This window comes from Muscardinus avellanarius (assembly GCF_963383645.1).
Source record: "Muscardinus avellanarius genome assembly, chromosome: 14".
Lineage (NCBI taxonomy): Eukaryota > Metazoa > Chordata > Mammalia > Rodentia > Gliridae > Muscardinus > Muscardinus avellanarius.
Window position 1 is genome coordinate 30,234,478 of NC_137800.1, and position 25,049 is coordinate 30,259,526.

The 25,049-nt window shown below is 35.6% G+C and overlaps 1 pseudogene across 1 annotated transcript; it reads right to left on the reverse strand.

Annotated features, from left to right (window-relative positions):
- Positions 1-16,905: 16,905 nt before the first annotated feature.
- On the reverse strand, positions 16,906-20,423 carry LOC308273119 (U3 small nucleolar RNA-associated protein 18 homolog; annotated as a pseudogene). Its single transcript has 2 exons — positions 20,418-20,423; positions 16,906-18,510 (listed from the first exon to the last, which is right to left on the reverse strand). The product of its transcript is annotated as a U3 small nucleolar RNA-associated protein 18 homolog (transcript).
- Positions 20,424-25,049: the final 4,626 nt, after the last annotated feature.

The following is a 25,049-nucleotide window of genomic DNA, read 5'->3' on the forward strand; positions in this document are numbered from 1 at the left end:
GTTTTGTTTCTAAGATCATCAATAAAATAGGCCTATACTTTTCTTTACTTGAGCTGCCTTTATTTTGTTTTGTTATTAATGTGATGTTGGCTTCATAGAATGTATTTTGGAGAGTCCTGTTTCTTTTCATGTCTTAGAATAGATTAAGGAGGATTGGGATTAGCTCTTCTATAAAAGTTTTTCTTTTCTTTTTTTGTAATCACTTTGGAAACCAGCTGTTCCTGGGGTTCTGTTTGATGGTTGGCTCATTATTATTGCTTCAATCTTTTTGCTTTGGAAATGCTTTAAAGTGACCAGATATTGTATTAAGTAACTAAATACAATATACTTTTAAATAAATGTATTTTATACATAAATCATATTTAAATAAACATATTTTATACATATAAATATATTTCATAAATATAAATATATGTATGAAATAAATAAATGAAAAAATTGTTCAATGTCATTATCAATCAGGGAAATACAAGTCAAAATTATGCTACTTCTATTTCATCTAACTCCAGTTAAAATGGCAATCATCATGAACATAATAAACACTGGTGAGGATATGGGGAAATAGGAGCTCTCATACACTGTTGGTGGGACACAAACTAGTACAGCCATTGTGGATATTTCTCAGAAGATTGGCAATGGTACCACCATGGGACCCAGTAATACCTCTCCTTAGCATCTTTTAAGAGAATTAAAGTTATAATATTATAGAATACATGAATATTTATGTTTATAGTATCACTATTCATAATAGACAAATTATGGAACCAGCCTAGATTTCCATCATCAGATGAATGGATCACAAAACTGTGGTATGTACATACATGGATTTTTATTTAGTCATAAATAAGAACAAAATTATGTTATTTGCAAGACAATGAATGGAACTTGAGAATAGATATTAGCCAGTCTCAAAAATCAAATAGTTATGTTTTCTCCCATATGTAGGAGCCAAATAGAAATTGGGAAACAAGGGCAACCTCAGATAGAAAAGCAGACACTCCAATGGAGACATGGGAGGAGTAAGGGGGTTAGACTCCCAGAAAAAGTAACAGTTGAAATAATGCTCTGAATATGTATTAAATTACCAATGGAAATCTCAATGACATGTGTAGGAAAATAGATGGATGGGAGTGAAATCTGAAGGGAAATGCTCCAAGTTCTGTGTACATGTATATTGTATCACTCTATGTACATGTATATTCTATCATTCTATGCCTCAACATGCTGTATAATTACAAGGCACCAATAAAAAATACAAAAAACAATTTCTTAAAGGCAAGCAAGAACACAAACATAAACCATATTCCATTCCCCCCAAATTTACACATCTTGAATCAGTGAGGAAAAGAATGCATATATACACATGGATGTACACACATGCATCTACACACATTCACAAACACATTTTAGAAAATACTTAGCAAATATTACATGTATATAATGTATAATCTAAAGTGCTGGCTTATAAAAGTAAAAGATACTATGTATTGCTAAATTAAAGAGGATGGTGTTACACATAGTTTATTGATAGATAAACAAGTTATTAGATCTGGTAGTCTCAGGATAAATTCATAAGTGTGAATAAATGTAAGCAAAAACTTTTAATTTCTGAGACCTTTAATATTAGTGGTAATATTACTCACCTCAGCAGGAAGAGAGAATATAATGATATTTATTAGAGTGGTTGTTTCCTAAAATTGAAAACTGACTTACACAGGTAAGTGTTATGATCATTCTTTATAGGTTTTAGTGAGATGAACAGTGTTTTACATAACTACCTAATTCAGAATTTGTTAAACTGCATTTAAGCCTGGTTATATCTCACTTCAAAATACAAATTATTAGCCAGTTGTGGCGGTACATGCTTGTAATCCTTACACTTGGGTGGCTGAGACAGGAGGATCGCACAGGTTCAAAGCCAGCCTCAGCTCCTTAATGAGGCTCTCAGCAACTTAGTGAGACCCTGTTTCCAGATAAAATATTTTTAAAAACCTTGACATTTCACCTTACCCCAACTAGAATGCCAACCATTCAAAACACAAACAACAACAAATGCTGTCTAGGATGTGAAGAAGTGGGAACTCTAAAACATTGTTGGTGGGATTGCAAATTAGTGCAACCACTTAGGAAAACAGTTTGGAGAATCCTCAGAAGAATGGAAACAAACTTACCATTCAATCCAGCAATACCACTTCTGGGTATATACCCAAAAGAAAGAAAATCAAACTACGAAACAAATGCACATGTATTTATGTTCATAGCTGCACAATTCACCATAGCCAAACTATGGGACCAGCTAAAATGTCCATCAACAGATGAATGGATTACAAAACTGTGGGATATGTACACAATTGAATTTTACTCAGCCATAAAAAAACACAATTTAAGCATTTACAGGGAAATGGATGGAACTGGAGGACATTATGTTAAGGGAGATTAGTCATTCGCAAAAAGTAAGAAATCAGATGCGTTCCCTAATATGTGAAAGCTAAGGTGAAATTGGTCATAGGAGGAACTCCAGGTGAAAAAGGAGATCCTATAGAGGAGCAAATAAACTAACCTAACTGAGAAGATGGGAGGGGGGAAGAAGGAAACTCTTTAAAGCACAGGATGTACTTATTTATATTGTAGTTAACCACTAAGCCAAGCATGGTAGAGAGGGATGGGGAGAGAGTGGGGTGGGGACTTGGTGGGGGCTGACTGGGTTATGTGTGCATTTATTTGTACCCAGATTTTTTACCCCATTATGATGAATAAATATAATGCACCAATTTAAAAAATTATATAATTGGAAAAAATAGGTCTGGGAGTATAGCCTGGAGGTAGAAATACCCTGAGTTCCACCCCTAGCACCACAAAAAAATAATAATAATACAAAATATTAGCTGGGCATGGTGGTGCACAATTGTAATCCCAGCATTTGGGAGGCTGAGACCAGAGGATTACGGTTCACAGACAGCCTCAGTTACTTAAGGGAGGCCCTTCACAGCTTGAGACCCTGTTTCAAAAATAAAAAAGACTAAAAAAAAAGTAGGGTTGGGGGTGTAGTTCAGAGGTACAATACTTCTGGGTTCCATCCCCAGTAATGCAAAAAAAAAAAAATACAAATTACTACGTATTATATTGTCTCTTCCATATACATAACAACTTTTAATAGGATAAATAAAATAAGACATACATTCCAGGTGTCTCTTATTTGGGAAGTATTGCTGTGTAGTATGTCAACATACCTAAAAGGTGATAGCTTGTCTTTTTTTTTTTTTTTTTTTTTTTTTTGGTGGTGCTGGGATTCCTGGAAACCCTTCTGCCTCTAGGCTACACTTCCAGACCTAACATTTTTATTTGGAAACAGGGTCTCTTAAGCCATTGTGGCTGGCTTCGAACCTGCACGATCCTCCTGTCTCCACCTCCCAAGAGTGGGGATTACAAGAGTGTGCCACCATGCCCAGCACATTACTTCAATATAATTTCTACAAACTGGTATTTTGATAAATCTTCAGTGAAATTAAATACAAACTTATACTCCCCTATAAAAACATACTTGAAATCTATCATAGGCACTTTCTGGACCCATACTGAGCTGAGGAGGGACTCGACCATGAAAGCTCAACAACATAAAAATCAAAGTGAAGAACAACCCACCTGTGTTCGTAGAGAAGCTCTGAGAGGGATTCCAGGCAGAGCAATCAAAATTAGCCTCAGAAAACGGCTCAGTATGTACTTTACTACACAGTTGACTTGACAAATAAGCTCACAAAGTTCTATTTTCTATAGAATTACTGAACTGGGTTTCCCTTGAGCATTTTTGAATGTCGGTTTAAACCTAATCCAACCTACAATTTTTTTTTTAATTTTTTAGTGGTGGTACTGGTGTTCCTAGAAACCCTTCTACCTTCAGGCTATGCTGCCAGACCTATTTTTATACTTTTTTAAAATTTGGAAACAGGGTCTCTTAAGCCAGCGCAGCTGGCTTCAAACCTGCATGATCCACCCTGTCTCCGCCTCCCAAGTGCAGGGATTACAAGCGTGAGCCACCATGCCCGGCAAACCTACTATTTTTAATAAAGGCTCTAGAGAATTTTAAGAAAGAAAAGTTGCTAGGAGTATCAAATGCCACAAAACAACTGTGGGCTTTCATAAGGACTGAACAGTACTTGGCAGATTTGGTAGTAAAATCACTGAGTCTTGTGAGAGAGATTTTTGTGCAAAATTGGGTACAATGGTTAGATTGGGATGAGCAAGGAAGAAAATAGAAGGGAAAACATGGACTGGGTGTAAATGTGTCTGTTTTCAAATACTGACTGAGTATAAGAAGAAAAAAGCTTTAGGATCATGGTAGAAATTTTTTTAAGGTATTATAAAATGTGAACACATTTATGTTCTCTGGGAAACAAACCGATTGGAAAGGAGATAAAGCACAGTAGGAACTATATAGCTCTGTTCTTTTGCTAAAACAACAGGAAGACTCAAGCATGGAGAAGTGAATTTGCTTTGGATAGGAAGAAGTTTACCTTTTTGGTATAGGCAAAATAAAAAAGGGTCAATACAAATTCAGATATATTTATATATGATTCGGGGAATCAATAGGGCATATTCTTTAACATCTCTCTGATGTATCTGACTTGTTTTTAGAAGTATTCAGGTGATGTTGAAAGCTCAAGGAAATATATTTAGAAAAGCTGAGGAAAGGAATGTATGGAAATGTGCCATGATTTTGTTAGTAATATCTCATTGCCTTTTTCTGTAGATCTCTGCAACTGATATCTTGATAATCCAGCAGATAATCGTGATATCCAGACAATCCTTCACATTATTTACTCCACAATAACCATTGGGGGTTTATAGATAAAGGAAAAAAATCCATGAGGTCTTTCATGTTTTGTGGGTACATTGTTCTTTATAGACTTTAGTATAACTTAAGATTAAAATTTCAAAGCATTTTTAAATAGCTGTACAACAATAAATTGGCAAGTCACATATGCATAAATCTATTTTGTGAGTGTGCTTTTAATTGCCTATGATAACTTGAAACTTTATTCATAAAAGTGAAGCGGGGCTTAAGAGCCCCGCTAACAACCAATCTCCATTACCACAAAATCAGCGCCTTTCATAGCCAGAAAACACCATGACCAGAGAAACAAAAAAATCACCAGGCTCCAGAGAGAAAGCGGACTGAGAACCGAGTGCAGAGCCACAGAGGTGATACACCGGCCTCACGCCTGAGGATGCAGCAGCAACACCATACTGCCGGCAGCAGCGGCAAGTTCACCGGACGGCTACAGCAAGCCGAGGTGAACTGCTGCGGAACAGCCAGGCGGGATTTCTCGGTGCAGGGAGCATCTAAAGCTCCCAGTGGCTGAGCTCAGCACACGCTGCAGGGATTCAGAGTGCAACTCAAAACCAGAGAAGAAATACGCCAGCCTCACGGCGAGGGCGTAACAGCGGCGCTATATTGCCACCAATGGCAGCAACAGCGAATTCAACGAGTCCAGTACAGCTACATCTGTGAACTCAAGAACAGTGAGTCAAATTGCGGACCACAGAGGAGAAATCCCAGTACTGTACTCCCTGGGACTAGACTCAGTGGGGGAGTGGCAGTGGCAGAGATATCACATCATAGGAGAACATGCAACCTGGCACCCCCCACAGTCTAAAGCAGCCTCTATCGACTCGCTGGGTCGGAGACTCTGTGATACAACCCAGTAAAGGAGTAGTGGGGTCTGAGATACTACTGACTCGAGATCCAGAACACCTTAAGTGAAGTCATAGTGACCCAAGGGAAGAACCCAGAGAAGGCACAAACCTCTGAAATCATGGGAAAGAGGAATAATACTGGAGCAATGAATGCCCACAACCCCACAACATCAGAACCCGATAAAACAGAAAATCAGAGATTTCTAGAAGATCAAATCAGGAAAATAACTGTAGAAATAATAGAGGTGCTTCGAAAAGAACTCAGAGAGAGCCAAAAAGAGATAAAGGATGCAATTAATGAAGTAAAGGCCTCAATTCAAATCACACACAACTGATTAGGCCACATGGAGAACAGAATCTTGCTCTTAGAAGATGATAATTCCAAAAATGAACGCATAGTTTCTAATCTAGAAAAAATATCCGACAGCAGGAATCTGATATTGAAGAAATATGGGCCCATTTTAAGAGAGCTAACCTAAGAATAATTGGAATAGAGGAGGGAAAAGAAAGTGAAACCAAAGGGATCAACAATCTCTTCAAGGAAGTAATAGCAGAAAATTTTCCAAACTTAGAGCAAGAGGTTGATACACAGGTCCAGGAAACATATAGAATTCCCTTTAGACAGGATCGGAGAAGAGGATCCCCACGCCACATAATTGTCAAAATGACCAATGTGGAAGCCAAGCAGAGAATCTTAAAGGCAACAAAAGCAAAGGGCCAAGTGACATTCAGAGGCAAGCCAATTAGAATCACTCCAGACTTCCCAAACCAAGTCATGAGAGCCAGAAGGGCTTGGAGTAACATATTCCAAACTCTGAAAGAAAACAACTTCCAGCCAAAAATTTCCTACCCAGCAAAACTTTCTATCAAATTAGATGGAGAAATAAGAAGCTTCCATGACAAACAGCAACTGAAGGAATTTATGTCTTCAAAACCAGCACTAGAGAAAATACTCAAAGAGATTAACTACAAAGAAGAAATAGGTAACACACACCAGAACCAGAGAAACAAGATTTTCCATCCAACAGACAACTAAGATTGGTTATCTGTGGAGATTAATTATTTATGTTAGTCTTTTACCTATCTCTAAATGGTATTGTTTGCCTTTATTGTTGTTAATTTTTAGGATTTCTAGTTGGAATATTAATATGCCTTCAGATATAGCATTTGGAAATATTTTATCCCATTCTATTAGTAACTTTTAACTCTGTTTACATTGTCTTTGAATATACAATTTTTTTTTATTTTTTAGGGAGTTTGTATACTCTTCTGTTGCCTGTGCCATTGAAATCATATCCAAGAAATCACTGCCAATTTCAATGTTGTGAGGTTTTATGACCCATATTTTCTTCTAAAAGTTTATAGTCTTAAGATTTATATTTAGGTCTTTTATCTAGTTTGAGTTAATATTTGTATATGGGATTAGTTAAGGGTCCAATTTTATTCTTTTCCATGTAATTATTATTTTTCAACAATATTTAGTTAAAAGATTATTATTTCCATCACCAAATGTTCATGGAAACATTGTCAAAAATAACTTGACAATATAGGGAAGAATTTAGCTCTAGGCTTTTATTTAACTCCAATGGTTTATATATCTGCCTTTAGAATAGTATTACACTGTTTCAATTATTGTATCTTTATATGGTTTGAAATCAGAAAATATATATCTCCTAGCTTTGTTATTTTTTAAGATCGTTTTGGGTATCTAGAGTCCATATTCCATATTAGGATAGATTTTTTTTCTGAAAAATAAATATATAAATATATGATAGTTTCACCTAAAAAAATAGAAAAAAAATATTCTCTGGTAAGAAAGAAAGTAAAAAGAAATATTGAAATGTTATCTTTAAGTCATCAAAAGCTTGGTATCAGACAAATGAAACTTTTATGTGAGATTATCATTTTTAATTTTGGATAAATTGCTATAATACTAGATGTCAACCATTAAGCCAAGCATGGGAGGGAGGGATGGGGAGAGAATGGGGTGGGGATCGGGTGGGGGCTGACTGGGCAATGTGTGCATGTATGTCTACAAAAGTTTGTATCCCACTATGATGTATGAATACAGTGCACCAATAAAAAAAAAACTGGAAAAAATAAATTTCAAATATATATATATATATATATATTTGATATATATATATATATATATATATATATATATATATATTCCTTCAGAACTGCCAAAAAAAAAAAAAGTGAAAGTAAGGTAAGACGGGATTTTGGGGTTCTTGATTATAGTGTTATCAGGACCAAAGAATATATTCCATAAGCATTTGGGGATTTAGGTTAGAAAATAAGAGGGAAAAGATGAACACAGAAGGTTAAAAAAAAGAAAGGACTAAAAATCTGAATATGGCCACTGAGTCAGTAATGCACAAGAGTTTAAAAGATCAGATATTGAACTGTACTATATACAATAGTGTAACAGATAAGGGGCTGAAATCAGAGACTAGTACTTTAAGTTCAAAATAGAGTGATTAATGCATACCAAGATTTTATGCACAGTTATGCCTATTGACTCTTAAGTCTCCCTATATAATCTCTCTCTCTTTCTAGTTGTTATGTTCCTATGTTGTCTATTACCTTTGGTTGCTTAACTTAGTGACTTACTTCTAATAAATAAAATTTATCAACTGAAATGACATGTCACTCATATTAACCCCTTCTCTTTCTTTCTTTGGTGTGTGTGCGTGTGTGTGTGTGTGTGTGTGTGTGTGTGTGTAGCAAACTATTGCATTGTGAGTTTAGATACCTCATGAAGTTTATGTGGCAATTAACTGCAATTTCAGGTCAAAAGTTAGCAAAGACCCCAGGCCTGGCAGCATTCATATTAGTGAGCTTGGAATCAGATACTCACCTGGTAAAACCCAGGCATGACTGCAGCCACAGCTGACAACTCAATCCCATCCCATGACAGATTTTGTGTTAAAAGTTTCCAGTTAGGTTTCACCCAGAGTCCTTATCCACAGAAACAGTGAGATGATAAATGTCAGTATTTTATGTTTTGGGTAACTGGTTCTACAGCAATAGACAGATAAGCCTGTCCTAAATAGCTGAAGTGAAGTAGAAGAGAAGAGCAGAACTAGTCAGGTAAAAGTAAGGTGAGGTAGAGTTTTAAAAAGATTGTTATCATGGGTTTTAATGATTCTTAGACAGCCATAATATGCAATAAAAAAGAAAGTTAATTACAACCTTGCAGAATCATAGTCAAAATAATTTTTCTATTGAGCTAAATGCTCAGCAGATTGGTAAATCATATACAATCAAGTAATATAAGTGATAATCATACTTTTGCTATTGCTTATTTTTTCTTTTTTATTCTTTATTTTGTTTTTAAATTTTTTATTGGTGCATTATATTCATACATCATATTGGGGTAAAAAACTTGTGTGTACATATATGTACACAGCTACTTATTATTTAAAGGAGTTAAAAGTAATACATTTTTCTACACATCTGAGTTTGAAATTGGTCTGAGATAAGCAAGGGATAATAAGGCATATGAATTTCAAAATAGGGCCTTGAATATTGTTACAGTGTTAATGAAAAAATGTCAAATATGTGAGTGGCAGCTATTTTCCTAATACCTAACCTTATAGAAAATTTGGATGCCCAGTTAAAGAGAACTTTGTACCATTTCAAGGGACCTCATGCATTCTACTTCTATGAAATTTATGCTATGAAGAACAAGAGCAAAATTTAGGTTTCTAATACGCTCACACAAAAGTAGAGGAGAGGCGATGGATTGAGCTGTACATTCACAAGCTCACTCTCAAAGTCTCTAATAAAATATCACACATATTCTCATAAGTAATGGGGAGGAGAACAGGAAAAAGACCAGAAGTATTTTTCTAAAAATAAGTTCTTTCATACAAAGGAAAACATTTGGACTGAGCAATAGTTGCCTAGACTCCTAACAAGGATTATATTTCTATTTTTACATATTGTATTCACTTAGCATATAATTTGTATAATTATCTGATGAATGTTGTTTCCATTTTGAAAAAAATAATTAGAAAATGGAATGCTATTAATTAAAATAAATGAAGGGAAAAAGGATCATAGGAGAAACTTTAGATGAGGAAGGATAAAACCATAGTTGAGCAAATAAGGTGACCTAACTGAAAAAGGATAGGAGGGGCAAGAGCGAATTTCCCTCATGTACATGATGTACATTCACAAATATATCAAAGTTAATCACTAAGCCAAACATGAGAAGGAGGGAGGAAATTGGGTAAGAATTGGAGAAGGGTTAAATGAATAATATGTACATATATGCCTCTACCATCTTGTAAACTCTATCAAGACGCATGACAACAATGCACCAAAAAATTAAAAAATAAATGAAAAGAAAAAACTATGATTTTTGCTTTAGAAAAGAACCTTCAAAATATGGGAATCCCACCTATATAACAAAAAGCCATTTAATATACAAGAACATAACTTTTCCTGACCCTCCAAAATTTACAACTAAAGTAGAAAAATGACCAACTAGCCTAAATTATAAGAAAAGAAAGCAAGGAGTCACAGGTCATAAGCATGTGTGTATTCTTAGTGGATGGCATGTGATATACAAACTCTAAGGACAATTTAGTAGTGTTTTACAAGGAGAACATTATGCTACATGAGATTAGTCAGTGACAATAAGAAATCAGCTACTCTCCCTGATTTGCAGAAGCTAGGGAGAAAATGGGTTTTAGGAGGAACTCTAGACAAAGAACAAGATATTGTAGAAGAACAAATAAAGATGGGATGGGGTAGGAAAATTCTCTAATGCACATGATGTACTGTAACAAACATATCAAAGCCAATCACTAAACCAAACATGAGAAGGAGGGAGGGAGAGAAAATGGGGTGGTAACTGGGTAAGGACTAATTGGGTGATATATACATGTATGCCTCTACTATTTTGTATTCCACTAAGATGTATGAATATAATGCACCAATAGAAATTAAAAAAATAATCCAAAGATAATTTGTATGTGTGTGCGTGTGCGTGTGCGTGTGCGTGTGCGAGAGAGAGAGAGAGAGAGAGAGAGAGAGAGAAAGAGAGAGAGAGGAGAGAGAGAGAGAGAGAGAGAGAGAGAGAGAGAGAGAGAGAGAGAGAGAGAGAGAGAGGCAGACAGACATACTGGGGATTGATTGAAGACAGGGAATTTCTACCTCTGGGCTACATGCCCTTAGTCCTTTTATTTTTTATTTTTTTCATAATTTTGAAACAGGGACTTACTAAGTTGCTGAGACTAGCCTTGAATCTGCAAGTCTCCTTTTTCAGCCTCCCAATTACTGGGATTACAGTCCTGCACCATCACATTGGCTACTATAGCTTTCTTATATAAATTATTTTAAATTGCAAGTATGATACTATTATTGTGGACAAAAATTTTTTAAACAAATTTATACATTTTATAGATACATATTAAATTTTTTCATATAAGAAAAGATATTTTTCAGCTTGGTAAGGTATAGATAACACATCCTCAGACTTGAGTTAGTGATTATTGAAGATGCATGATGGTTGTTCAAAGAATATTAGTATTGTTTATTTGTTTGATTTTCCCCTAAAAAATGTTATTTTGCATATTCTATTTATAGTCACATTTTCATTGGTGATTTTATGTTTTTAAAATAAATAGCTTGATTTACTTTTATTATTCTGAATTACTTTTCATAGGTAAAATGCAACATTTTTTACTCTTTTAAATGTGTAATTAAAGATTTGTACTTGTTAGATTAACTAAAGTAGCTATAAATGATTGCATTTTATTATCTACTACCTTTAACATTAGCATTGCAATTTTGATGAAAGGATTTATGGCTATTAACATAAAAAGCATAATGGAATTTTAAATAAGAATAATCTATTTACTTGGCCTTTTCAGCTCAAATTTTTGCATCCAAAATTACACTTTTTCTGTCCACAAAATGGAATGTTATATATTCAAAATTACATTAGTATGAACTTATGCATCTTGATGACATTAATAGTAAGAACACAATATCTAAGTGAAATATCCATGTGAAAATACAAGAAAAGTGAATTCTAGCATAGTATAGAGCAAATTAAACTCTCTGCATTCAAAATAGAATTGAGGTGTTTAAAGAAATAAATTGCTGGGCATGGTGGTGCACACTTGTAATTCCAGCACTGGAGAGGCTGAAATAGGAGGATCATAGTTTGTGGACAGCCTCACCTACTTAGTGAGGCTATTTGCAACTCTGTGAGACCCTGTATCAAACTAAAGAATAAAAAATAGGGTTGGGAGTATAGTTCAAGGGAGAATGCCCCCTGGGTTCAATCCCCAGCACCAAAAAAAAAAAAAAAAAAAAAAACCAAAAATAAATAAATTCAATTGTTCTGACTTGGATTAAGCAGAGACGAGTGTGTCATAGAAAGTTTTGTTAAAGAAGTCATGTTATAGTTCATTGTAAGGAAAAATTTAAAAAATGTGAGAGCTTATTGGTAAGTGGAGAAGTCTTTTGTGGTAAAAGGCAAAAAAAGAAGTTGGGAAGTAAAATTTTGGAAGAGTTCAGGAAAAGAAGTAAAAGAAAGCAAACCAATAAATTAATCTAAATATTTCTTAAAATAGTCCAGAAAAAGAGCATATGCCATTGAGAAAGAAGAGGTGTATTTTTAGGAGATATAGTAAATATATATTGAGATTGAAATTAGGGAAAACTAAGAACATTATCAGCCTTGTTTTTACCTTCTCTCCCCAAAAGAGCTGCATGAAGAGTTTGGGAACTTACAATGAAGAAATGAGGAATAAAAAAAAAAAAAGGATTTGTTATTTATAGTTGTTGGTTGCTTTTGTTTTCTTCCTTTATGAAAAACAAACTTTGAGGCTTATTTTATATCTGACTGACAATATCAGGTAGTGAGTCTGAAGAACTATGACGAAGGATGTTTTAGAGGTATGAATTTGATGATATCATTATACAGCTAAATTTTTAATGTTGTCAAACTCAATCAAATATTCTATGCAGTGTACATAGAACACAGAAGGTCAAAGACTGATTCGCACAACACGTTGACATTTAGAATTTGAGAAGAAGACAGCTAAAATTTTGAAAAATGAATGTATATTTTCATGTCACCATTTTGTCAGGAGATTAAGTATCAGTTATTTTTTGTGCTGTAAAGTCAGCTTATACACATCATATTTGACAAGAGTGCACAGAAGAATTAGACATGCTGTAATTTCTGAGAATAGCCTTTTGGAGTAAAACATTTTAAACAGGTAGAAACACCTCTACTTTTGTCCACAATGTTTTAACCACCCTCATTACACAATACATAAAGTCATAGCTTTCAGTCAGTGAATAATAGGCAATAGAAACAATATCCATGAGGGACAAGAAATAGGGTTAAAGCCTATGAATGCCTGAGTTTACTGCCTCAAATATGTTTTCAAAGTACAGCTAAAATTATTGCCACATTGGCACATACCTGGAATCCCAGTACATGGAGGACTGAGACAGGAGGATCACAGGATTGAGCCCAGAAGCTCAAAGTAACTGAGCAAGACACTGTTTTAAAATTCACACACACACACAAAAACCACAAAAAACAAAGTAGGGATAGAGGTATAACACAGAAATAGAATGTCTCTGGACTAAATTCCTATATTGTCCCATTTGTCTTCAACAAATGTCCTTTAAGAAGAATAAAATGATGCCAAATGAAAGTCTGTATGTCTTCAAAGGAATAAAGTATACTAGAATTGGTAAATAGGTAGATAAATATATTTTAAATTGCTATAAATTTCTTTAAAACAACATATATTGTGTTTTTATAACATAATAGAAATAAATGTATAAAAATTATAACACGCAGCCAGGTGGGGTGGCACACAAGTGAAATCCTAGTATTTGGATGGCTGAGATAAGAAGACCACAAGTTCCAGGCCAGTCTCAGCAACCTAGCAAGATTCTCAGCAACCTATTGAGATCCTCTTTCAAAATAAGAGGTTAATTCAGAGGTATATTGCCCAGTATTCAATTCCTAGTACCAAATAATAATAAAACCTACCCCAGGAAGGTACATATGCAAATATTCATTTTTCAGTTTTAAAGCTTAAGTGACACATTATTATTTTTTAAAATTTTTATCAGTGCATTGTATTTATACATCATAGTAGAATAAAAAACTTGTGTAGACATACATGCATATATCACCCAGCCAGCCTCTACCCATTCCCCACCCACTCCCTCCTGATTCCTCCCTCCCATGTTTGGCTTAGTGGTTGACTATGATACGACTAAGTACGTCCTGTGCTTTAGAGAGTTTTCTTCTTCCCCCCTCCTATCCCCACAGTTAGGTTGTCTTATTTGCTCCTCTATAGGATTTCCTTTTTCATCTAGATTCTCTTGTACATACCTACTCTCTCCTTTCTATCCATTTTCTTTCTCGTCTTTTTATTGCTCCCTTGTCTTGTGTTAAATCCACTTCATATCACTATACCAAAAACTCTACATTGGTTACTAGAATACTACTAGATTTGTACTATCTCTGCACTCTAGTATATACTATCTTACCAAACTCAAATACTATTTGACCCTATCTGAGATCTTACCCTATTCTTCCATTTACTCCTTCACTTCCCTCCTCACTCAACCTTCACTGTTGAATACAATACAACTTGCCCTAGAATTTACCAGCTGACACCTAGGGACTGAGAGAAATCTACCAAAAGCAACAGGTACAAACTTCTGAAATCCTGAGGAAGAAGAACAACAATGGAGCAATGAGCTCCCACAGCCCCACAATAACAGAACCTGATAACACAGAAATGCAGAGATCTCCAGAAGATCAAATCAGGAATGCAACTATAGAAATAAAACAAGATTTTAGAAAAGAATTTAGATACAATATTATTTTAAAATATACTGTGATAAGTAAAGTTATATACTAGAAAATCTGAATCAATTGTGCACACACAGAGTTAAAAGTAGTAAGTCAAAAGAACAAATGACATGGAACCTTAAAAACGCCATTAATTCATGAAAGGCAAAAAAAAAAATATTAAAGAAGAAAAAGAAAAGAAAACTTACCAAAATCACATGGGATAAAAAATACAGCAAAATGAAAGCAATGATTTCAATAGTATAAATAATCAAATTAAATACAAATAGAATTAACATCTCAATTAAAAAGTAGAACTTGTCAGTGGAATGATTAATGGAAGTTGCTGAAGATTACAGAGAAAAATACTGCTAAGCATTAAGTGAGTTATTTTATAATTAAAAAAGAATAAATCATCAGAAACATAACAATTATATATTATTATTAACATATAAACTATAGATGAGCAAATAAGGTGACCTAACAGAAGGGGATGGAAGGGGGGCAGAAGAAAATTCCCTAATATACACGATGTACATTAAAAAACATATCAAAGTCAATCACTAAGCTAAATGAGAAGAAGAGAATGGGGAGGAAATGAGGTGGGAATTGGGTAAAGGCTAATTGGGTAATGTGTGCATGTACGCCTCTACCATCTTGATTAAGATGTATGACCACACCATTAAGATGTATGACATCAATAAACCCATAAAAAAATTTAAAAACATAACATAATCCCATGTACATAAAGAAAATAGTGATAGAACTAAAAAGAGAAAAAGATAAATTATCCAGTAATTTTTTTCCAAATAAATGACAAAAAAAAGTATTTGGAAGTTACAAAAACAAACAAACCTCAAACCTTATACACTTCCTGTCTTTTCCTAATACTGAGAAAAAGGCAAACTTGTAACCTTTTAACAATCCTATTTAATATAGCGTAAGAAGTCCTAGACAGAGCGATAAGTCAAGAAAATAAAATAAAAAGTAGACAGATTGAAAAATAAGCAAAAAACTGTTCCAAGTAGGAAATGACATGATGGTCTACTCACAAAATTCAAAGGCCAAAAGAGAAACCCTAGAACTAAAAGTTAAAAATGTAAATAAGTAGATATAATTATAAAAATATAAATATAACTTTTATGTAAAGAAAATTTAACTTACAATAAAAGAAATCAAAATACACCTGAATTGGTGGAGGCAAATGCTGCATTAATAGGTTAAAAGAATCAACATAATAAAAGTCAATTTTCCTAAAATACAATTTGCATAAAATGTTCAGGTAGAAATTTGTAAATATACAGGGAAGATACATGCAGTCCAGTGGTACTTAACTATATAGTCATAGAAATAAAAAAAGGATACATATATAACCCAAAGAAAAAAGATTCCCCAAATAGACATAGATAACTATGGTCAATTGTTTTTAGCACATGTGCAAATACAAATTAATAGAAGGCTGATTTTTTTTTGTTTTTTGCAATACTGGGGATGGAACCCAGGGTTGTCCTACCTTTGAGCTATACCACGAGCCCTATTTTTTATTCTCATTTTGAAACAGAGTCTCACAGGGCCTCACTAAGTAGCTGAGGCTGGCAGTGAACTGCGATCTTCCTTGTCTCAGCCTCCCAAATGTTGGGATTAAAAGTGTGTGCCACCACACCCAGCTAAGGCTAGACATGTTAATAGTATTAAAAGAATGGTATATTTGTACCTTAAAAAGAATAAAAAACAGCAATATAGAGCATTCAATATTTGGAAAAAAATACTCGAAATGGATTTAAATGTGAAAGATAAAAATATATAACAGAAGAAAATCTTTGTAATCTTGAGTTAGGTAGTGTTCAACATGTCAACAAAAAAAAATTATGACATAAAATAAAGCAATCCTAAATTTCAAATAAGTATATGAAAAGATGTTCAATATCATTAACTATTAAAGAAATACAAGTTAAAATTCAGACGAGAAGTCATAATATGTACATTTATTTATTTATTATTTACCCAGGGACATTCTACCTCCAAGTTACAACCCCAGACCTAGGTTTTAGTCTTTTTATATTTGAAACAGAGTCTCACTAAGTTGCGAAGGGCTTCCCTAAGTAGCTGAGGCTGTCCACAAACCTCAATCCTCCTGTCTTGGCCTCCCAAATTCTGGGATTGCAAGCGTGCGCCACCATGCCTCAATCAAACATAATTTTATTTTTTTTCTTCAAACAAAAACTGACATTTTTATTAAGACGATTCTGTTAAATTAAGCATAGATGGCTCTACGAATCATAATCCACGTATCATCACTTATTGTAGACATGTATGGAACAGGATTCTGTTGTGTCTCAACTGGACTTCAAATAATTTCTTTAAAATTCCAAGTAACGGTGCAACCTATACACAGGGCCTTGCCCTTGTCATTCCCCAAGGCAAAGTATCCACTTCTGGGAGAAAAATCCATGGCATGAACACAGGAAATTTACTCTTCTTAATGACTGGAAAGTTAGAAAATACTGCACAGGAAGGAAGGTGAACCAATCTGACTGCTTCTCTCATTCTTTCTGAAGCTATTGCCAAGATTTCTGTAGCAGGACTGAAGGTCAGAGAAGTAACACCAGTAACCCAGTTCATTATAGCTTTTATTGGCTTTGGGATTGTTTCTTGGAGACAAGATTCTTGATTGTATATGTTTACCACTCCAAAGTTAGAACCACGAGCCACATTCTTCAATGTGGCAATGTTTAATTCAGGTATTAAACTGCCTTCATCAACAAATCTGTTCAGGCACTTCCTAGAGTTCACATCCCAAACGTAAACGTCTCCATCATCAGAAGAGAATGTGGATGCTGAAACCCTTCCATTCATCTTCACACTACCAATCAGTTCTTTGGTTTTCATTGCTAACAAAATGAGAATACCCAGCAACACCACTTAGGATCAAGAAGGATCCATCTGGGAAGACTTCAAATTTCCTCACTATTTTTTCTTTCAAACCTCTCACGTGGTGCACAGGAATCGACTTCCCGGCTATCATATCATAGACATAAGGAACCTTGCTGTGAATACTTGTGGCTATCACTTCTTCTCCATTAGCACTAAAACAAGCCTTAAAAAATGGAAACTTGTCCAAAAAGATGCTCTGGATTTTAGGATTTGTTTTGCCATCAACCTGAAACAATGACACAGAGTTATCCAACCCTTCATCACCACCTGCGCCCATGGATGGAATTGCACTGGCGAGATCTGAGCAGTAGTAGGCCATTCGGCATTAGCACACTGGCAGCGTTTCATCTTCAAGATTCCTCTTGGAAGAGAAGTCGATGTGGATATAAAATTCCCAGGCCTTTGCAACAAATCATCCTCTTCATTTTCATCTTCTGAAGATGTTTTCCACTTCCTCGCCTCTGCCCAGGCAGGCACACCTCCCATGGCATGCTGGAATTCTTCTTTTAATCTCTTCTGAAGTTTGTCTTTCAAAAGTTGATTTTCGCTTGCATTTTTCATCATATCTTTACGAAATCGATTGTTCGCCATGTCAACCATTTCCTCATCTTCATCTTCTTCATCCACCCAAACTGGCTTCTTCGTGGGGGGCGGGGTGTGATATCATCTTTCACTTCATTTTCAACTTCAGAGTCATCTAAGTCATCATGTACTTGAACCTGCGGGCCCCGCAGCCGCCGCAGCAGTACATCCTCATCGTCTTCCACATCGCCAAAGACCAGCTCCTCCAGGCAGCGCTCCACTGCCGGGTTGTAGTCCTCCAGCGTCTGGCTCAGGCGGCCTGAAGAAAGAGCAGCTTTGCAGGGCGGCCCGCCCTTCCCCGCCTTGGCTCTCGGGACCGGTTTCATTGGATTCTTCCCGTTTGGCTTTGCACCTGCTCTCAGGCTCTCAGGCCAGGTCTGGTCCTGCTCCTCTGTTCGAGTGTCATCCTTGGATTTGAGAAGAAACACTTCAAACGTAACTTTAAAAGGCTAAAGTAACAAATACTGACAATGACTAACCATTACTGAGGGTGAGTAAACAATAAGGTCTTTTCACATTGATGGTAAAAATGTAAAAGGTAATAGGCATTTTTATGTTATTTCTTGTGGGAAGCCAGGGTGTGGCACGTCAGCCGAAGATGGCCCCCCGGGCTGACTGCCAAGGATGGTGGTCTTGGCTGGCACATGCGCTGTTGTCAGTATCACGCGCCTCATGCATGGACTGTGACATAATGCCTCGTGGTTAGGCCAGTATGCCTATGAGGTACCTTCTAGGGAGCATGGGATGGACATGGGCGGAATGGGATTGGTGGATATTTGGGGAACAGGCTTGGTATGGTATATAAGGAAACTGCTGTGGGGAATAAAGAGGAAGTAGCTTCATCAGCAAGTCGGCGTTCGTGTGTTTCTTCCCTAGGCTCTGCTGGTCAGAGCCTTAGGGTCGCGACAATTTCTCTATTGTTGTAACAGTTTATGACAAACTGCAGTTTAAAACACAACAATTCTTTATCTCACAGATTCATCCGGTCTGGAGCCTAACATATGGTAGATGGATCCAACAGTCACTTCTCACTGCACGGAGTGGGGCCAGATTTCACAGGCTGACACTGTGCTCATAAGACTACCCTCACATTGGACACCAGCTGCACATTTGGGAATTCCCAAATCACATTTGTTTTTGTCCACCTTGGTCCAAATTGCAGGATTGGCCACTGTGCCCCTTCAGGTTCAATCATTTGCTAGAATATCTCACAGAATTAGGGAAAGTTATATGTATCTTGGTTGATTTATTGTAGCAGAATTTTTGACTCACAATGAACCAAAAGGAAAATACATGCGGTAAAATCTAGGAGGATTTCAACCACTGGAAAGAGGAGAAGGATTGGAGATGGTACATGTTAAATGTAATCTCAGTACTTAAAGGCTGAGACAGGAGGATTGCAGGTTCAAGGCTAGCCTCAACAACTTGGCAAACCCTGCTTCAAAATAAAAAAAAATAAAAATAACAAGGGGCTGTGAGTGTGACTCAGAGGTAGAATGCCTCTGGGTTCAATCCCACTACCAAACAAAACACAATTTAGGGAACTAGTGCTTAGGGTGAGGGTGAAGGCTGAGAGCTTTCCTCATTGGTGGTACTTTGATTATAGTAATATATCAATGTGGTTGGCATGTAATGCCTCCTTACTTTCTGGGGAGCGGGGAATGGAATTTTTGCAAGCTTAGATGATGATTGAAGCACTACACATGTCTCTTTCACTATCCCTACCCTTCTCTAGTATTGACCTGATATTATGTTGCTTAAGGGCTCAACCCTTGAATCACAGGGTAGATTTTTTTTTTTTTTTTTTAGTTTGACAACATCTTAAGTCACCTTTTACATAGACTATCTAAAGGTTCAATGTGAATCACCTTGTTAGCAAACTATCAAGTATGATCTGAGGACTCACCATGAGTAACAAAAAGCTCCTTTTTGGAAACATCCAAATCCCTTATTCTTCAAGTCTTTTTGAGAGGGTCTCACAAAGTTGAAGTTAAGGTGTTGGCTGGCTATGGTCTCACAAAGAGACTGGATTTAGGGGAAAACTCCACTGGCTCTTGCAAAAATTCATTTCTCTGTGGTTATGAAATGGAGATTCTTGTTTACCTGCAAGCTGTTGGTTAGAGCCCACTCTCAGGATTTAGTGTCCACTCTTGGCTTCCTGCTACATGGAAACTCAACAATCTGGTGTTTACTCAAGAAGAGTTTATAGAGGGGATATATGCAGGTATGTCATCTTAGAATTCTACCTATCACATTGAATCTGGAAAATAATTTCTTCTAAATATTAGATATAGCAATTATAATCCTGGAAGAATTAGTGATGTTCACACAAAATCCTGCCTATGAATGTTCATACCTTCATACCAGCTTTGTTTATAATAACTTTAGAAAAAAAAAGTGAAACACCCAAATGGTCATCTTTAATAGACTTGCCAAAAAGAAAAAAAAAATGATAGAAAATAGTGGTAGCAAAATATAAAGAAAGAAAGAAAAACAGAGGTAAAAGGAGAGAGAGAGAGAGAGAGAGAGAGAGAGAGAGAGAGAGAGAGAGAGAGAGAGAGAGAGAGAGAGAGGTTTTTTAAAAAGAGTAAAAACCATAAGATTCTTCATTGAAATGGGAATGTGGAAAGTGTTGCTGTAGTGGCCAACAAGAATTTACAAAAGACCATGACGTTCAACTTCAGAAAACAAGAGAAATATGATACAAGATGAATCAAAGTCATGGTAATCAGCAAAATTATATGACGTTGTAGAAAACTAATTCAAGCCGGGCGTGGTGGCGCACACTTGTAATCCCCGCGCTTGGGAGGCGGAGACAGGAGGATCGCGCAGGTTCGAAGCCAGCCGCGCTGGCATAAGAGACCCTGTTTCAAAAATATAAAATAGGTCTGGGAGTGTAGCCCAGAGGAAGAAGGGCTTCCAGGAACCCCAATACCACCAAAAAAAAAAAAAAAAGAAAACTAATTCAATAATTAGGAGAGATCCATGAGAGAACATGTGTAAGGTCCTAGAAATAAAAGAGTTTTAAATTGTAACTTTTGGTTAATAGCTCACTGAAAATACACCTTCTTTCAATACCATGAAATCTATACTTGATATATAATAAAATAAGCAGCAGTATAATTTTACCAAACGAAAAATAAAAGCCATTGTAATTCACATGCAACACATTTATTAGACAAATAAAGTTAAATCTATCTAAAATATCTACAGAATAACAATTTGCCACATAATCAAATGTAGCTAAATAGTCTATCATTCATTATCTTAGTAACTAATTAGCTACATTTTCAACATAAATTGATAAAGTAAAATCTTGACATTTTTAACAATATCTCAAAATATTTCAGTTAATGAGTCCTTTGTATGTGAGTCATATACGTTATAAAAAATAAATGTCCCTAATGGTCTTAACAATTTATGATAAAAATGAGAAGGAAGAAAAACAAGAATGAAGAAAGGAAGGTAGAGAAGGATATTAAAACATGCTAAAGCTAATGCATAGGAACCAGGAAAAAATTTTTTAAAAAAAGAATACTAATGGGTTTTGCAGATTTGGTGTTGTTAGAATTTTGCAAATTAGGTTTCATCAATTCTTAGTGCGCACACACTCTCATATTTTGGTATTTCTTAAATAATAACACATTTCACAATCACAGTGGGCTAAGAAAGTACATTATGATATCATTTTGTTTGCACTTGTTACCATAGTCTAAACTTCTTTTGTTGAAAATAATAATCTGAAGAAAATGCCAACATCAGATACTACAAAAGGAGTGTCAGTGGCCCGAAGAATTTCCAGAGAAAATAATAGAGTGCTCTTTCAGAAACACCGCATTACAAAAGCTCTATGGGAAAACACAGATAGGCAGGCCAAAATCAACATCTGATTCAAAATATACAGAATATGATAAGTATGGCAAACAACTATTTTTTTCATTTTTAAAGTAAATACAAGTGTAAAATAGCATAAAAATATATCCTTCAAGTCTAAAAAGTTTCCAAAAAGTAAAAACATATACTCATGAATTAGGAAGATTATTATATACTAATGTAGTTGTCAATGTTTCTAAATTATTTTCATGTCACAAAATGAGGACTGGTACATATTATATTCTATAGCATTCCTAGTTGGATGATAATATTACTTGGTGCTTATCATTTGTAGTCCAAGAAAGAAGCATAAAATGGAAAAATTACATATCATAGGTAAAAATATATGTTATACATCAAATCATCAAGTTAAATATCTTCTCTTATTCAATAAGCACACCTCTACTTTTTTTACAATTATTTATTTTTTTGGTGGTACTGGGGATGGAACCCAGAGGCTTCCTACCTCCAGGCTATATTTCCAGACCTATTTGTATATTTTATTTGGAAACAGGGTCTCACTAAGTTGCTGAGAGCCTCACTAAGTAGCTGAGGCTGGCTTCGAACCTGTGCAATCCTCCTGTCTCAGCCTCCCAAGCACGGGGATTACAAGCGTGTGCCACCACGCCCAGCTAACTATGCCTCCATTATCCCCTAGAAGGTTCATGGTCTGTCCCTCTTTGCTTTCTACTTCAGCTCCCTCCATAGAAAGCCTTCCCTTTACTTATTTATATAAAATAGTCCTCAATTATCTGTGATTTTGGCTACCTGCCGTCAACCACAGTCTGAAAATATAAAAGTTCTAGAAATAAATAATTATTTAGTTTTAAATAACTTTAATTGTAGTACATTATTATGTTATTCCTTATAATTATTTATCTCTTGCTGTACCTAATTTGTTAATTGGACTTTATTATTCATATATATGTCAAGGAAGAAACCATAGTGTATACAAGTTCCAATGCTATCCCTGGTTTCAAATATCAGCTGGTGTCATAGAAGGACAGTATCCATCTCCCCATGATGAGGGGACGACTGTCCTTTGGTCTTCTTAATCAAGCTGATTCCACACAACCACAAACTACATCCCTTTAAACAACCCTGTGGAATTGTGTTATGTCTAAAGGGTAGTCTGATATCTGTAGGACTGTCTGGCAGAGATGTTGGCATCGGCCTTGGAGCCGAGAATAGGTCTAATTTGAGGCAGAGAGTACCTGTACTGTTTCTCCACTGTGGAGTGTGTGGGTTGGGCATACTACCTCTTGGCCTGGAAGGAAGAGCATGGCCAGACAAGAACTAGAACACAACCCTCAAACACACCCGGCCTATATCAGAAGATCTCAGCTCCAATTGGAAGGACTATAGGTCTAAAGGTTGAAAATCAAATCGACTTGTAAAGAATGGGTTATGAGATTATCAAGTTATTGATAAAATACTGGCAGCAATTTATTTTTATCTATGAATGTGAATTTATAAATCAAAAGCTTCCATTTTTTATTTTGTCACTTTACTGTGTAGGCAGTTCCTTTGTCTTGCCATCATTTATTATTTATTTATGGTATGGAGGATGAAACCCAGGGGCATTCTGCCTCTGAGTTATACCCCTAGATAGCCCTATTTTATCATTTTATTTTGAAACAGAGTTTCACTAAGCTGCAGAGGGCCTCATTATACTGCTGAGACTGGCCACAAAATTGCAGTCTTCCTCCCAAACACAGAGGTTATAGGCCAGTGCCATTATGCCCAGCTGGCCATCACATTTTAAATAACATAATGGAGGATTTTTTTAGTCAGATCCTCTCTGTGCTCCAGCTCTTACTGTGAAAGTATCTTTTCTAGTGAACCTATGTTAATTCTTCACTCAACAGAGATATCTCCACAGTCCAGTAAAATAATCGTACCAAATAGTTTCACGACAGACTATATTTAAATAAAGTTATGGGATGCTTTCATAACTACTAGGTTAGTCTACGTGAATATTATAAAGATTTATTTTTCAAGCCGGGCATGGTGGCACATGCTTATAATCCCTGCGCTTGGGAGGCAGAGACAGGAGGACCGCTCAGGTTCAAAGCCAGCCCCGCTGGCTTAAGAGACCCTGTTTCCAAATAAAAATATAAAAAATAGGTCTGGGAGTGTAGCCCGGAGGTAGAGGGTTTATAGGAACCCCAGTACCACCAAAAAAAAGGATTTTTTTCTATAAATAAGAATTATTGTGGACTCCCCATTGAAATAGTTATCCTTTCATTCTATATCATCTGTAAGGAAAATGTTACAAAATCCCCCTCCACTGAAATGAAGGCTTTGTGTCTCTACATAGAATTTTTAAAGAACAGAAATGAAAGGACAACCTTTAGGTCAAAATAAAGTTTGTTGAACATAAATTATTTCTTAGTGCAATGATAAATTAAATATCCTTCATTTTCTTCACTGTATGTGTGCTGAGAAGGGATAATTCTTGGGTATACCAAGATGACGCTCCCATTTTATCAGGCTTAGAGATTTCTTTTTCTAAAATGCCTCTCTAGCTCCATTACTTTAATTAAAATTATTTGCTATGATCTTGTACCTTGGACAGTGTTCTTTATGTTCCTTAAATCCTTTCATTAACATCTTAGTGCTTACCCTAATGAATCACCTTCAATGTTAAAGTAATAAAGAAAAATAAAATGAATTAGATATCAAAGAAAATGCTTCAGAAGGTATGTTCACTCATGAGATCGTATCGTTAACAGTGCTTTCATTGAGTTGAAAGAAAAATAATTTAATATTGAAATACACAAATAGCTCGCTTGTGATGTTGCATTTCTATGTCCTACAGTGTAATTGGCTGCCTGTTGAGGCAAAGAAATTACCATAAGAAGATCTAATATGTCTGCTAATATTCAACTCACAAAATTGAAACACTGATATATATTTGTATACTCATAATTCTTAGCAGTAAGTGTAGTTATATAACAGAGATGAGTGAGAGAAAAAAAAATCAGCAAAGCAGGAGTCAATATAATGATCTGATTTCACGGGGTCTTCATGGCTCTCTAGTCACCAACTAGGCACCTTTAGAAGGTATCTCTTTTATAGCTCCAGGGTACTGTTTAGTACCCTTAAGAAAAAC